A 14,947-nucleotide genomic window follows, 5' to 3' on the forward strand; every position below is an offset into this window, starting at 1 on the left:
GGATCCCTACGCCTGAGAAGCTCCTCGACCAGGGGAAGTTTGATGAGAAGGATCTTCCTCCAGAGCCAACAGAGGGAGAAAGCCTTCCCAGGGAGCTGATGCCCTGTGGACTTGTAACCTACTAGACTGTGAGAGAATAAATTTCTCTCTGTTAAAACCATCCACTTGTGGTATTTCAGTTAGAGCAGCACTAGATGACTGAGACAATGATAATAGCAAATATTTATAGAATTCATTCTATATTCCAGGGAGTATATAATGTGTAGTTAATTCTCACAGCAGCCTTATAGGGTGAAGGTGTTATTATGAGATTCCCGTTTTACACATGAAGAAATGGAGGCACAGAGAAGTTAAGGAACTTGTCTAGGTAACAGTTTACCTTAAGAGTCTACACTCTTAACCGTGATATTTTTCACAGTGGGGAAAATAGCCCAGAAAGTTGTAGTAGCAGTTAAGTAAATGAAAACTTACGTTACCTCTATCATTGACTCCTATTAGCAGAAATATTTGAGAAACATAATTTCAAGCTTACTAACTGGGGCTTTTATGTTAGCATAATACTTAGCCTGTTTCCAGGCAAGAATATGACATAAAGAAGTTTCTCAACTTAAGATGTATAATATTGAAGAAAATTCAGATAAAGTATAACCTTGCCAAAATAATTACCACTTTCCTTCCTATAGACAGCACTTTCTTTGGAAAAGTACCACAGAGATTATACCAGTGCACATCTTGGCACAAAAGAAGACAAATAAGGAAGTGACATGGGTTTAGGGAGAGGACAGGGAGGTAAAGTTTGAGAAAAAAATTACCCAGTTGAGGGCTTCAGTGGGACAGGTTGAGTATAAATCAAAAAAGATGATAAGAGACGTTAAAGATATGAGAAACTGATAAAATAGTATGTCTTTATTTAAGAAAAGATGATTTTGAAAACCTGAACTTGACAACGGTGATTTTCATGCTTTGAAGGGATTTATAACTTCACAAAAGCATCTCTATACTTCCCGTGCAAACCTTAGCTACATTTAAAATAAAGTCCTCCAGTTCATGTAAAAATTTTCTCTTAAATGAAGTAAGATAAATCTGTTTGTAGTTTTTTGTTTTGAAGGGGAAAAAACTGCTTATCTGTATCTGTTCAAGAATAGATTAATTTATTTTGAGAAGAAATTTTGGGTACCATTTTAAATTATTGTAAACTTATTTGAAAATGTTTTATATTGTGAATGTACATTTAATAATAAGATTATTATGCATATGTACCTTAAGACTTAAAATTTTATTCATTCATACTTTCAACACATATTTAAGGGGCACCCACTATGTGCCAATCACTATGTAATTTGGGGGGACAGAACAATTAACAAAAATAAAAATATTGCTGGCAGAGCTCAGGCAATAAGATATTTAAAAAATAATTTCAGAGCGAAGACTGAATTAGAAGTAACACGAGTGAATAAGACAAGGGAAATAAAGGATGTAGGCAAATTAAAATAAACAGAAATGAAGAGATAAAAATGATTCTGGAAAAAGTGACATAGAAACTAGGCAAGGATGATCAAACATACATATAATAGGAGTCCTTGAAGAAGAAAATCAAAACAATGGAAACAACAAATTCTAAAAACTATAAAACTAGAAAAATTAACTAAAATAGAAGACTTGAGTCTACTTATGGAAAGGGCACACCATGTACTAGGAAAAATTAACCCAGAATGGTCTATACTGACACATATTCTAGTAAAAAATAGCAAATTAAAATATAACTTTGGATATCCAGGCAAAATGATTAAGTCACTTATAACGAAAAAATCCAATTACAATCAGATTTTTTGATGACTTCATATCAGAAGTCACTGTAATAACATATTTAAGATATTCAAAGAAAGGCATTGTGACCCAAGTATTTTATATCCAGCCAAGGTGACCTTCAAGTATAAAATCCAAAGACAAACTTACAATGAAATAAGGAATATTGTTTCCATGAGCCCTGACTAGCAATCCACTAGTGAACAAGTTTCAAACAACCAAAATGATAAAAGAAGCTTCAGCATAAGGACTGGTAGTAAACACATATCACCTATGGAAGTAAGGAACTATGGAAATAGGGTGACAGAATTAATACATAATGGTTATAAAACAGAGGTCTCCAGGCTGTAGAAAATTCCACTGCCTCAAACAGCTTGCTTGATACGCCCCGTTGCTTTACGTTAACATTCTGGTTCCCCTTTCCTTAACTGCTGCCCAGAACTAGATGAAACCAGTTTAGGCACCATATTCACATCCTGGGTAATCTTTTAGCGCATTAAGTGCCTCATGCATAGCAACTTCCCAGACTTTTGGGTGGAGATGGACTGCCATTTTTAAACGTGCAATGTATGAGCTATGTTACCCTTACTGCACCTGCGCAGCATGATTAAGACTGTTGCTGATGTAACTTACATGATCTCCTCGCTTATAAGCCCTATAAAAGAGACCTCCCTAAACCCTATCCTCGAGCAGTCTTGGAGGCACCAGCCCCAACTGTTCCTTTCCTTGTGCGATGAAATAAAGCTTCCTTTCTATCTCCCATCTCGATCTCTTGTTTATTGGCTGTGAGGAGTCTTGCTGAGCAGAACCTGGGGTACCGGGTAACAAATTCTGCTGAGCCAGCCAGGAGTCATCCGCTCAGTTCCAAAGGCAGACTGGACAACAGACCAGCCCCGATGTCTGCCGCCACCAGGAGATTTCTCCCAGAGAATGTGAGGCAATCCTGCAGGCCAACCCGCCTTGGACCCAATGGTGACTCAGTAGCAGATGTGAAAAGCACTTGAGGTGTTCCCCGCGAAAGAGGATCATACATCCTCAGTGAGTAACAATCTTAATCCTATGTAAAGCCTTAGAAGAGTTCCAAGAAGTGGAAGGAATTGGCCACTGAGGACATAAAAGGTCTTAGATGTTTGTTACTTGTTTGTGTGGTCATCGGCATTGGGAGGTATGGGTAACACACAAAGGATCCAGAATGTAGTCCCTTAGGGTGCATTCTAAAGAACTGGTCTTACTTTGGGTCGACCCTATGAAAAAGAAGAAAACGATTTTCTTTTGTAATACTGCTTGGTCCCAGTATCAACTAGAAGATGGTGAGAAATGACTCCTGAATAGGTCTTTGCACCACAACGCTATCTTGGAACTTGACTTCTTTGTATGTGTCAAGGGAAATGGGATGAGAAGATGTATGTTGAAGACTTTATGGTTTTATACTAGAATAAAAATCTGCAGAAACAATGTAAAATCTTAGTGCAGACAGAGACTGACAAAGTGAAACTACCAGTCTTGACCCAAGATCTGGAGGATGACTTCCCAGTTCCAGCCCCACCCCCTCCATGTCCTCCTCTGGTTGCAGCCCCTCCACAGATACTGGTGCCGCAACCCACTGCTTCTGCCCCTGCCCTATACCCTGAGCTACCTAGCCCTTCTATCCCAATGGGATCCCTGCCCCATACATGGAGTGGAATGGCTTTTGGATGCCCTGATTGGGCTGATAGGGAAGGCTCTGAAAGAGGGGGGCGGGACTCTCAGGGAGGCCATGGTTTTGAGGGCTGCAATCCCAGGCCTGAAAGGAAGCCTGATAGCATGCACCCTTTACATCAGTTCCCAGCCTGAAATGCCAGAATGGTCTGGGTTCATCAGCCCTTCACAAACAGTGATCTCTATAACTGGAAGAACAACCCTGGGTATAGAGAGGACCCTAAGTGAATGCAAGATCTTTTTGCCTCCATTTATCCATACTCACAACCCAACTTGGGCGGATTGCCAAGCCCTGTGTGACATGCTTCTCACTGGAAGAGCGCTGCATGGTGTTAAAGAAGGCTCGCGCTGAGGCAGACAGGTGGAATGAGTTACAGGCCACAGATTAAAACAGGGCCAATGCTTTCCCCTCTGCCAATCCTGTCTGGGACCCCAACACCACAGCAGGGTAGATGCACCTTACTTCACCACAGAGAGTGTCTCCTAGAAGGTTTAAAGAAAGGAGTACCCAAACAAAAGGATTGAAGCAAAGTGTACGAAGTTAAACAGGAGCCTAATGAGGCCCTCTCCCAGTTTTTGGAAAGAATTCATGCTGCTTTCAGGCAGTTCACTGATCTACATCCTGAGAGCCCTGAAAATTCCCAAATGGTCAATACGATCTTCATAGGGCAAAATACCCCTAATATTAGAAGAAAGGTTCAAAAAGTAGAAGAAGGTATGGAGTTGGCAATCTCTTGGCTAGTGGAACTAGCCTACCACGTTTACTCTGATATAAAGAGCAAGAAAGGAAGGAAGCTGCAGATCAAAATCACCAGGCAGCCTTCCTGGTGGCCGCCTTGCAGGCTGGAGGCCAGCCCCCCAGAGAACAAAGAAAAGGAAGGAGGCCAAGGCCACAGGAGCCAGGAAGGCCCCATGCCCCCTTAGAAAGAGACCAATATGCCTGGTGTAAAGAGAAGCGACCCTGGAAGTGAGAGTGTCCAAAATACCAAACAAAGGAATAAAAAAGGAGAGAGGCACACCAGTGCTCAGTCATGCCATTGGAAGATGAGTCAGACTGAGGGGTAGCAGAGGGTAGCCCTCCACCCAAGCCTCGGGTTATAATGAAGGAAAAGGAAACCCTGTAAAGTTCCTGGTAGACATGGGGGCAACTCACTGTGATGATAAAAAAGGCACCCCCTATAATGGGAAGGACCATTCTGGTAGTTGGTGAGTAAGGAAAAGGCAGCCTTTTCTGCAGCTGTTCTTGCAGCCTTTCCTGCTCTGTGCAGGGAAGTTCTCTGACTCACTCTTTCCTGTATGTGCCAGACTCCCCAGTGCCTTTAAATGGTCTGAGACCTGCTTTGCAAGTTGCAGGCACAAATAACCTTTAAAAATGGACATCTACATATGCAAGTGCCACCTGACTCAGGTTGGAAGCTGCAAATGGCTCTTTTTTTTTAAAGTCAAATACAAACCAGTCTACCAACCAATTACTCAAAGGGGGTCCTCCACCAAGGACTGGTAGACTCGGCAGTGGTGCCTTGGGTTTGGGCAGACAAAACCCCTGGAAAGGCCAAAAACGTACCACCAGTTGTCACTGACCTCTTGCCTGGCACCACCTCATCTAGGCTAAAGCAATATCGTATTAGAATGGAGGCCCACCAAGCTCTCACAGACACCATCATTAGGTACTTAGAACACGGACTGATTCAACTTTGCCAGTCGCAGTTTAACATGGCTATTCTTCCCAGTGAAGAAGAAGACTGGGCAATACCACTTCATGAAGGAGCTGAGGGCAGTAAATCAGGTAACCGTGACAGTTCACCCAGTGGTCCCAAATCCCTACGCCCCGCTCTCCACACTGTCCCCTGCCTTTGCTTGTTTTACTGTGTTGGACTTGAAAGATGTGTCTGTTTTTTGCATTCCAGCAGAAGAAAAAAGCCAAGAGATCTTTGCTTTTGAGTGGGAGGACCTGCTCTCAGAGCTCAAACAGCAACTTTGCTGGACAGTTTTACCCCACGTGTTCAAAAACAGCCCAACCCTGTTTGGGGCAGCACTGGTATGAGAATTACGCCAGCTGATCCTCACCAACAGCATCTTGTTGAAGTACGTGAATGATCTCTTCATCGCCGGCAAAGATGAGTTCGATTCAATTCAGAATACCATTGAGGTTCTTAACTTCCTGGGCAACGCGGAGTATCGAGTGTCGAAAGAAAGGCCCACATCAACCAGCTAGAAGTTACATACTTGCGGTTTAAAATTAGGGCAGGTAAACGTAAATTGCTACCGGCGAGAAAGGACGCCATCTGCCAACTGGCTGCCCCCACCACCAGAAAACAGCTAAGAAGCTTCCTGGGAATGGCAGGATTTTGCCGCATTTGGATCCCAAACTTTGGGCTCATTGCAAAAACTCTCTACCAAGCTTTAGAAGGGAGAGAAACAGAGCCCCTGAACTGGACTGCTAAAGAAGACCAAACCTTCAAAACCTGAAGAGTAAGATTAATGGAAACTTGCATGCTTGGGCTGCCAGACCTGAGTCACCCTTTTGAACCCTTCGTTCATGAATCAATGGGGATTGCAACAGTGGTCTTCACCCAGGCCCTGGGTAGCTGGAAGCAACCCGTGGCCTACTATTCAAAGAAGCTGGACACAGTGACCGAAAGCTTGCCCGCCTCCCTACGGGCAGTAGCAGCCTCTGTGCTAGTTACCAAGGAAACCGAGAAACTGACTCTCTGGCACCCCCTAAGGGTCACGGTACTGCACTCTGTTCCCACCATCCTGAAACAGCACAGGTTGCACTGGATTTCCCAGGGACTAATAGCCAAATACCAGGCAGCACTCCTGGATAACCCATCAGTTTTGCTCCAAGAAATGGCCTGCCTCAACCCTGCCACTCTCCTGCCTTCCCTTCCCCAACAAGAGAAGGCCCACGACTGTTTAAAGACCATAGACCTAGTCTATGGCAGCAGATCAGACCTGACTGACAGGCCTGTGGAGGACCCTGACTTGGAATTGTATACTGATGGAAGCAGCTTTGTTGAGAATGGAGAAAGAAAAGCCAACTATGCTGTTGTAATGCTAGATGAGACAATGGAGTCATGAGCCCTCCCTACCCAGACCTCAGCGCAGAAGGCTGAGCTCATCACCATGCTACAAGCATTGCGACTCTCCAGGGAAAGGAGGGTCGCAATGGACATGGCCTCTAAGTACATTTTTGGGGTGCTTCTTGCCCATGGGCCCATCTGGAAAGAAAGGGGGCTCCTCAACACCACCGGAAAAGATACTAAGCACTCACAGGAAATCCTTCAACTCCTTCAAGCCATCCTCCCAGTGTAAGTTGCCATAGCGTACTGCCAAGGGCACCAAAAAGAAGATACCACTGCAGCAAAAGGCAATCGAAAGGCAGATGTCACAGCCAAGGAAGCTGCCTGGCTGCATTAGTACCCTGGCTACAGCTGCCCCTTACTGACTTAAAACACTGCTACTCCCCACAAGATGAGGCTTTAGCTCAAAACTGGGGAGCCACGAAGGAAAAGGATGGATGGCTTTATACTGAACATGGAAAGATCTTTATCCCATCAAAACTAATGTATCTTATTCTCCTGAAAGCACATCAGTCAACTCATTATGGTAGAGGCGGGCGTTATGATTGGGTAAAAAGACACTTTGTGGGCCCAAAGGTTTTGTCCACCATTGAATCCATTATAAGCGCCTGCCCCACCTGTGCCAAAAACAATCCAAAAACCACCATCGATGCACCTCCAGGCATACAAAGATGAGGGCCTATGCCTGGAGAAGACTGGCAAATTGATTTTACTGAAATTCCAAGAGCCCCTGGTAACTATAGACATTTGCTAGTATGTACAGGCACTTTTACTAACTGGATAGAAGCCTTCCCTTCCCAATCAGAAAGGGTCACAGCAGTAGTTAAACATCTCCTCAATGACATAATTCCTAGGTTTGGACTTCCTGCTTCCATTGAAAGCGACAATGGACTCACTTTATTTCTCAAATAGTTCAGGCATTAGCAGGATCGTTAGGTATTAATCGGAATCATCTATGTTCAGCATGGAGACCACAGTCCAGTGGAAAGGTAGAGCTAATCGAACTCTGAAGAGGCACATAGCTAAGCTCTGTCAAGAAACAAAGCTGGCTTGGACTAAAGTACTCCCCGTGGCCCTCTTGAGAGCTAGAGCTGCCCCTCAGGGAAAGCTAAAAATCAGCCCCTTTGAGCTGCCCCCTCTTGTTTAACCCTGACATGGAATTAAGTGTTGACTCAGCTAACTGTGTGACTGGGAATTTACAAATCTTAAAGTATTTGCAGTCTCTCTTGGCGACTCTGTCTTCTCTCCACAGATATGCTCTCAGCCGACATCCACCTGAGCCAGAGATACTGTTCACCCTTTCCAGCCTGGTGATTGAGTTCTCCTAAAGGCCTGGAAAGCTGATGTCCTCCAGGAAAAGTGGACTGGACTGTTGGAAGTGCTGTTTGCCACCCCCACAGTGAAATTCAACGGTCTCAAGGCTTGGATCCACCACACCCAAATAAAGAGGACCATCCCACTGGACATCAAGGGACAAAGCCACCAGAACTGTGAAAACTGGGCCTGTGAACCTGTCGAGGACCTTAAATATCTGTTTCCCAGGCATCCTCCTGCAAGGCTATAAATATGATGATGGTACAAGTGAGTTCTGGCAAAAAGGGAGAAACCTCAGTGCCTGCCAAGGCTTACGAAGAGCTGGCCACCCAAGAAGGGTCTCCTTACAGGACACACCAAACTTGATTTGCCACAGCACAGTGGTTTAGGGCCAACATTGGCCATGAGTGACCAATGTCTAAAGAAAAGAAGGGAATAAGACAGAGGTCCCCAGGCTGCAGAAAATTCCACTGCCTCAAACAGCTTGCTTGACACGTCCCATTGCTTTACATTAACATCCTGGTTCCCCTTTCCTTAACTGCTGCCCAGAACTAGACAGGACCAGCTGAAACCAGTTTAGGTGCCATACTGACAACCTTTTAGCTCATTAAGTGCCTCATGCATAGTAACTTCCCAGCGTTTTGGGTGGAGATGGGCTGCCATTTTTAAATAAGCCATGTATGAAGCTATATGTTATCCTTACTGCACCTGCATGGCATGATCAAGAATGTTGATATAATTTACATGATCTCTTTGCTTGTAAGCCCTATAAAAGCGACCTTCCTAAACCATGTATTTGAGCAGTCTTGTAGGCACCAGCCCCAACTGTTCCTTTCCTTGTGCAACAAAATAAAGTTGCCTTTCTGATCTCCTACCTCGGCCTCTTGTTTATTGGCTGTGATGAAGACTGAGAAATACATCAACCAAGTGGAATATGTGGACCTTATTTGGAACCTGATTCAAATAAACTGTAATCTTTTTTTTTTTGTAAGACTTTTGGGGGGAAAGTGAACATTGGATATTTGATATTATAAAATTAAAACTTTCCTGCGGGCAACGTGGCACTATAGTCAGAAGCACCACACCGTCCCTCCGCAGCAAAGATCAGAAAAACTAAGCCAAACAGAGTCACACGTCAGTCCTGAAACCCTAAGCATCAAATGAAGAGATAAAGAACTCAGCTAAGCACCGAAGGGAATAAGAAACTGACTGAGAACAGAGCACAAGGAGAGATACATGCAGAGCTCCCCTATCAGCCACCACAGCACGGATCCGCCATCTTGGACTCGTATCAGAGATCAGCAAACAGGAGGTATGAGAAAGCAGCTTCATGGAGCTTCCAGCAGGAGACAGAACAACTGGTAACCCACGATATAGGCTTTCCCACCCCCCACCCTTCTTCACCCCCACTTAGCCTCCTCTGCTTCCTGCAGCCACAGTCTTGGCCAGGAAGCATGAGCTTCCCCCCCAGTGCCACTTGGATTCCACCCACCTGCACTGGCCAGCTCCCTGAGTTCCATTTGTTGGCTGCTGGTGTTGCTTTTTTCTGCCTTTTTAGATTTCTTCCTTACCTCTTACCACCTCCCCCTCCTTTCTCTCAAATACCTAGCTCCATATGCCATCTTTGCTTCTTCCTGAAAGGCTGCAAAACACCGCTTCACTGTGAAACTGCTTCCCGGCCCGTGCCGCCACGCTGGTGGGACCCCTGGGGCTTTTTTGTTTGTTTGTTTGCTCTGATTTGTTCTGTTTTGATTTGTTTGTCTTTTTCTCAGCTTGAGAGCCCCTGCTAGCCAGGCAGTACGACGAGGCTTGGAAGCTAGTCCCTTACTCTGCGCAGATGCACAAGGACATCCCTGCGGGCATTTCTTTTTTCTTTTTTTTTCATTTCTTTGTTTAGTTTTCTTTTCTCTCTTATTCCCTTTTTGTCTTTCTTCAATTCCAGTTTCTTGATTTATTCATTTTTTCTTTTACCCTTTATCTTTTTTTTTTATTTTTGTTTTTCCCCATTTCTCAGTCCCTCATCTCTCCATTCCAACAGCAAGCTCACTTAGCACTCTTTTTTGTTTGTGTGTATGTTTTTGGCTCCTGTTCCTCTCTCCTCTCTCTCGTCTTTTCCATACCCATCTTAGCTCCACACATCACAATCTACCCCCTCCTTCCTGCCTTCCTGCACTGTGTGCTGAACATCACACTCCCAAGCAGCACAGGCATGGCCTACTGGAAACTGCCCTGCACTGATTCCCAGTCCACACTGTCAACCCTGGTATGTGCCACAAACAACCCATCCCAGCAACTCCGCTTCAGCTGGACCTGCCCTGCTGTACCATACCTGAATGACTGACCCTGCCCATTGGAGAAGGAGGTGAAAAGTATCACGCCCACAGATGAGCAAACAACAAAGAACACACCGCCCGCCTGCTCAGACATAACCAAATAAAACAAAAAAGCAGGATGAAACAAACAAATCTACAATCAACAAACAAGGAAAATAACCACTGAATGCCCCAAAGACAGCAGACAATATCAAAACATTTACAAAAACAGGACAGGATGGCTCCAGTAGGTGTCCAAAATAAAACACCAGATGACCTTCCAGTAGAAGAAAAGGCACTAGACCTAACTGATAGGGAATTCAAGTCTCTAATATTCAGAATTATCCAAGAGTTGAAGCAAAAAAGACAAAAATGAGGAAAAAATAGACAAATTCATGGAAAAGGCAGACAAATTCATGGGAAATGCAGACAAAAAAATGGAAGAATTCAAGAAAATAATACAGGAACAAAATGCTAAAATAAATTCACAACCAGAAATCATACAAAAACAACAATTAGAAATCCAAAAGATAAACAACAGGATTTCAGAAATGGACAGTGTCATAGAAGGGCTGAGGAGCTGGTTTGAAATGATGGAAGATAGGATCAGAGAAACTGAAGAAAAACACTTGGATACAACTCTGTTTGAGGAAAAATCAGAAAAAACAACAAAGAAAAATGAAGAAACCCTGAGAATTATCTGGGATACAATCAAAAGCAAAAATCTGCAAGTGATCGGAGTTCCAGAACAGGGGGAGAAAACAGAAAACACAGGATCATTGAAGAACTGCTGACAGAAAACTTCCCCAATATCATGAAAGATGAAAAGCTGACCATTCAAGAAGCTCAACGAACCCCATATAGGATAGACCCCCAAAAGAAAATCTCCAAGGTATATCATAATCACACTCGCTAAAACCAAAGACAAACAAAGAATCCTGAGAGCAGCTTGAGAAAAACAAAAAACAAAAAGTCACATACAGAGGAGAAACAAGCTTGGATTATTTGGCAGAAACCATGTAGGCAAGAAGGCAATGGGATGACATATATAATACCTTGAAAGAAAACAATTGCCAGCCAAGAATAATGTATCCTGCAAAACTCTCATTCAAATATGATGATGAAATTAGGTCATTTCCAGATAAACAGAAATTGAGGGACTATGTAAAAACCAAACAAATTTACAAGACTTTATTAAAGGGAGTCCTTCGATCTGAGAACAAACAATATCAGACCACAGGCTGAATATAGGACACAGGGTTGTACTAGCCAGATACCAACCTAGGAAATGAACTCTTAAGAGCTATGCAAAACCAAAAGAATTACAAAAGGGAACCAGAGACGTTAACCTGTAAATGACAACAGCATCAGAACAATAAAAGAGGGAATAAATGGTGTAGGGATAGAACCTTCTAATGGAGAGGAAGTCAAGCGATACCAAGTAATAATAGACCGGTACAAATCTAGGAAGATAAGGGTAAATTTCAAGGTAACCGCAAAGAAAGTTAACAAACCTACTCATCAAAATAAAGAAGAAAAACAAAGTCTCAGTAAAAACAAAACCTACAAAAACAAAAGAAATGAAAAGAAATCCACAAACAAAAGGAACACAGCACAGGAGAATAAGAGGAACAAAGAAAACGTCAGCATCACAAAAAAAGGCGCTATGAGACGCAATCCCACTCCTAGGAATATATCCTAGAGAAATAAGAGCCGTCACACTAATAGACGTATGCACACCCATATTCATTGAAGCACTGTTCACAATAGCAAAAAGATGGAAACAACCTCGATGCCCATCAACAGATGAATAGATAAACTATGGTACATACATACAACGGAGTATTATACAAAGATAAAGAACAATGATGAATCTGTGAAGCATCTCATAACGTGGATGAAACTGGAGGACATTATGCTATAAGTCAATCACAAAAGGACAAATATGGTATGAGACCTCTACTATATAACTCATGTAAAAGTTTACACACAAAAAGAAACAATCTTTGTTGGTTACGAGGGATGGGAGGGGTACTAAACAGATAAGTGGTAACTTTGGTGAAGGGTAAGACAATACACATTACTGGGGAAACCAGCACAACTTGTACAAGGAAAGGTCATGGAAGCTCCATAGACACTTCTAAACTCCCTGAGGGACTGAATTGCTGGGTGGAGGGCTGTGGGGACCATGGTCTCAGGGAACATCTAGCTCAATTGGCATAACACAGTTTGTGAAGACAATGTTTTACATTCTACCTTGGTGAGTAGCGTCTGGGGTCTTAAAAGCCTGTAAGCAGCTATCTAAGATACTCCCCTAGCCTCACCCCTTTGGGAGGAAAGGAGAATGAAGAGAACAAGACACAAGGAAAAGATTAGTCCAAAGGACTAATGGACAACAGCTACCACGGCCTCCACCAGACTGAGTCCAGTACAGCTAGATAGTGCCCGGCTACCACCATTGACTGCTCTGACCAGGATCACAGAAGAGGGTCCTGGACAGAGCTGGAAAAGGATGTAGAACAGAATTCTAACTCACAAAAAAAGACCAGATTTACTGGCCTGACAGACCGGAAAACCCTGAGACTATAGCCCCCGGACACCGTTTTAGCTCGGTGGTGAAGCCCCTCCTGAAGTTCACTGTTCAGCTGGGGATTGGACAGTCTCATAAAACAGAACAGGACTAATGAGGCACAGCAGTCCAGGGACAAGGACTAGAAGGCAGGAGGGGACAGGAAAGCTGGTTACAGGGAATCCAAGATAGAGAAGGGACAGTGTTGACATGTCATGGGGTTGTTAACCATTGTCATAGGGTAATATGTGTACTAACTGCTTAATGAGAAACTATTTGTTCTGCAAACCTTCATCTAAGGTACAAAAAAAAAAAAAAAAAGAATTCTCTGTGTGAGATCAAATTGACAATAGGAACTCAAAAGGTTTGATGGGAAGCCTAGGGGACAGTGAGTTGAAGATAATGGTGATGGAATAATTTGGAAAAGAATAGTGAGAATAGCAGCACAAGTGGAAGAATGTAATCGATGTCACTGAATTGTACATGTAGAAACTTTTGTAGTGGTGTAACTTTGGCTATGCATATTTTCACCCAAAAAAAGTTCCTCAAGGTCGAGAAGGGAGAGTGTTGACATGTTGTGGGGTTATTAACCAGTGTCATAAAACAACACGTGTACTGACTGTTTAATGAGAAACTATTCTGTAAACCTTCATCTAAAGCACAATAAAAAAAATAAAAGAAAAACATTAAATCTTTCCTCTTGGTACAATAATGATTTTGTATCATTATGTTTATTAAAATGGTATTTACAGATACAATAATATGATTGCTGGGATTTGCTTTAAAATAATTTAACTGGAAGAGAATAAAAAGCAGTATAATTGACAGAAGATTTGCCATGTGCTGATAACAGCTGAAGCTAGATGATGGGTACACGGGGGCTCATTATACTAATCTATTTGTATTTATATGAAACTTTCCATAAGAAAAAGTTTTTAGAAATAAGGGAGTAAAAAGCTAATTGAGTAGGGCTAGCTCACTTTAAATATCCTTGTAGTATGATCTGGGAAGGCCATTTGTTGGGGAACCCCCCCCATCAGTAACTTTAGGTCTTTCCTATTGGGCTGGGCAGATTCTTCAGATAAGAGTCTCCAATCTCCTGTCTGGAAGGGCAAAGTGTGGATGCCTGAGTCTGGGAGCTATGTAGGAGGAGGTTGGGGAATAGAGGTGGGGTGTCTCTGTATTTAGCATTCACTGTGTACAGTCATGTAATCCCTGCTTTCAGAATGGTACCCACATGCTCAGCTCTGTGGTTATCGCCCAGTCCATAAATTGCAGACAGATTTCTGTTTTATATACGTACATAGATATAAAACGAAACAAAACAAGCCTGTTGCCTTTGAGTCAATTTTGACTCATAGCAACTCTATAGGACAGAACAGAACTGCCCCATAGGGTTTCCAAGGAGCCGCTGGTGGATTCAAACTGCTAACCTCTTGGTTAGCAGCCAAACTCTTTAACCACTGCGCCACCAGGCCTTTCTTCCCAGGTGCCTCAGGGTGGACTTGAACCTCCAATCTTGCAGCTGGGTTAGCAGTTGAGTGTGTTGTTTACAGGAACACTGAGTTAGATCACTGATGTGTTAAAATGTGTTATTCAAATAGATACTGTGAAATTACTTTCACAATTACCATTTACATTCTAATCAACAGTACTTGAGAATATTCTGCATCTTTGTGGGCACTATTATTATTAATCTCTTTAATAAAGGAAAATTATTCTCGTTTTAATTTTGCATTTCCCCAACTAGTAATGAGGTTGAGCATATTTCTTTTTTATTGACCATACAGATTTCCTCCCTTGTGAATAACCTCTTCATATCTTTTATCTATTTTTCTATTGGGTTGTTTGTTCTTTTAAAATTTAACATTAATTCTGCAATTTATGTTGCAAATATAGTAATTTTTCTTCTCATTGCCTTAGGCAAAAGCCTCCAAAACAATGTTGAATAATTGTGACACTGAGTATTAATAGAAACTTAATAGAAACAGCTTCAATATTCCCGATTATAAAAATCAGTAGAAAACATAAAACAGTCTTTAACATATTTAAGTAGTTTCATTCTATTCCTATTAGAGTTTTTTATTAGGAATGGCTGCCCTACTATCAAATATTTCTTTTTCTTCATGTTAATTAACTGCATTGTTAAGCTCTTCACTGCTAAA

The sequence above is a fragment of the Trichechus manatus genome, unplaced genomic scaffold (genome assembly GCF_000243295.1).
Source record: "Trichechus manatus latirostris isolate Lorelei unplaced genomic scaffold, TriManLat1.0 scaffold00239, whole genome shotgun sequence".
NCBI classification, from domain to species: Eukaryota; Metazoa; Chordata; class Mammalia; order Sirenia; family Trichechidae; genus Trichechus; species Trichechus manatus.